This window comes from Hyla sarda, chromosome 4 (genome assembly GCF_029499605.1).
Source record: "Hyla sarda isolate aHylSar1 chromosome 4, aHylSar1.hap1, whole genome shotgun sequence".
NCBI lineage: Eukaryota > Metazoa > Chordata > Amphibia > Anura > Hylidae > Hyla > Hyla sarda.
The window spans coordinates 310,473,444-310,476,191 of NC_079192.1; positions in this window are offsets into that span (position 1 = coordinate 310,473,444).

Consider the following 2,748-nt stretch of genomic DNA (forward strand, 5'->3'; position numbering starts at 1 on the left):
GTCAAGCAGGTGTTGTCTTCAGTGGGAACCAATAGCTGCATGCAGGAACTTTGACAACACACTTGGTGGGAGGGAGATCCAGCCCACATACTACTAAGGAACATGCATGTAGTGTGAACTTGTCCCACAGTCACTACTGCCTCACTTCTCCCAAGAAGCTCAACCTCTTATTCATCCAGTGTCTTGTACACTGCCCTCTGTGTTCCTGCTTCAAGTCTGTCTGCTTAGTTATCTATCATCTATCTGCACACTGTTTTGTATTATCTATCTATCTATCTATCTATCTATCTAGTTTTCAGTTATCTGTCTATCTATCTATCTATCTATCTATCTATCATTTATCTATCTATCTATCTATCTATCTAGTTTTCAGTTATCTATCTTTCTATCTATCATTTATCTATCTATCTATCTAGTTTTCAGTTATCTGTCTATCATTTATTTATCTATCTATCTATCTATCTATCTAGTTTTCAGTTATCTGTCTATCTATCATTTATTTATCTATCTATCTATCTATCTAGTTTTCAGTTATCTGTCTATCTATCATTTATCTATCTATCTAGTTTTCAGTTATCTATCTATCTTTCTATCTATCATTTATCAATATATCTATCTAGTTTTCAGTTATCTGTCTATCTATCTATCTATCATTTATCTATCTATCTATCTATCTATCTATCTAGTTTTCAGTTATCTATCTACCTTTCTATCTATCATTTATCAATCTATCTATATATCTATCAATCATTTATCTATCTATCTATCTAGAACAGAAAATGAGCAGCACTCTGTAAATCTGTGGAAAAATATGTGGCTTTTATTCACCAAAAATCACAAACAGCAATGTTTCAGCCTTCTCTTACAGCCTTTGTCAAGCCATCTAGCTTCTAGTTTTCTGTTATCTATCTATCTATCTATCTATCTATCTATCTATCTATCTATCGATCTATCTATATTTCTCATATCTATCTATCTCATATCTATCTATCTATCTTGCTATCTATCATCTATCTATCTATCTATCTATCTCATATCTCTCTATCTATCTCATATCTATCTAGCAATCTTTTATCTATCTATCTATCTATCTATCTATAACTTATCTATCTATCTGTCTATCTAGAACAGAAAACCAGCAGCACTCTGTAGATCTGTGAAAAAATATGTGGCTTTTATTCACCAAACTTCACAAACAGCAACTTTTCAGCCTTCTCTTACAGCCTTTGTCAAGCCATCTAGCTTCTAGTTTTCTGTAATCTATCTATCTATCTATCTATCTATCTATCTATCTATCAATCAATCAATCTATCTATATTTCTCATATCTATCTATCTATCTCATATCTCTCTATCTATCTCATATGTATCTATCATCTATCTATATACAGTATCTATCTATCTATCTATCTATCTATCTAGTTTTCAGTTATCTATCTTTCTATCAATCATTTATCAATCTATCTATCTAGTTTTCAGTTATCTTTCTATCTATCATTTATCAATATATCTATCTAGTTTTCAGTTATCTGTCTATCTATCTATCATTTATCTATCTATCTATCTATCTATCTATCTATCTATCTACAGCAGAAAAAGAGGGAAAGCAGCACTTCCAGACAATCAAATAATAGGTGCACGCCAGTCTATGGGGTCCCGGTCACGGCCCAACACACATCCAAAACAGCAAGGCGACTGCGGCACACAAATTTGTGAAAAAATAAAATTGTGTTTATTCCATGAACAAGAGCGACGTTTCGGTGTTCTCACAACACCATTCTCAAGCTAGAACAGAAAACCAGCAGCACTCTGTAGATCTGTGAAAAAATATGTGGCTTTTATTCACCAAACATCACAAACAGCAACTTTTCAGCCTTCTCTTACAGCCTTTGTTAAGCCATCTAGCTTCTAGTTTTCTGTTATCTATCTATCTATATCTATCTATCTCATATCTATTTATTTATCTATCTCATATCTATCTGTATGTTCTGTATTATATCTATCTGTCTTTTGCTGTCTTTACATGCAGTTTTCTATTATCTCTCTTTCTATGTACATATCTATATATCTATCTATGTAATTATATCTATCTATCTATCTGTCTCCTATCTGTCTGTCTATCTATCTATCTATCTATCTCTCCTATCTATTTAGAGAACGCTGATAACGCAATATCATAGCATTATTCAAAACCCAATGTTTATGATCGTGTACGATGAATGGCGTAAATGATATTGTCACATTATATATAAGGAAAAAATGTACTAAAAAAAAGCAAATCATGACACAAAAAAATAGACCATCATACAGTCCGTATATAGAAAAATAAAAAAAGTTGTAGGGGTCAGATTACAGCAATTTTAAATATAGAGGGGGGGGGGGGGGGGGGGATTTATTAAAACCTTTGTAGAAGAGTGGTGCAGTTGCCCAGAGCCACCTATCAGATTGCTTCCTCATTTTTGAAGAGGCCTGTGAAAAATGAAAGAAACAATCTGATGCTATGTAAACATGGATCTCTTTTTAATTGTATTGGCCCACAGAATTGAGTTAACATGTCATGTGTGTTGTACAAAGCACTCTGTAAAAGCGAAACCTCCCCAAAAATGGCAAAATTGCACTTTACTTTTCAATCCACCCCCCACCCCCACACACAAATGTTTTTTCCTGTAAATTTTATGATAAAGTGAAAAGTGTCATCACAAAGTACAATTGGTTGCACAAAAAAGCCCTCATTTGGGCTGCAGATCTA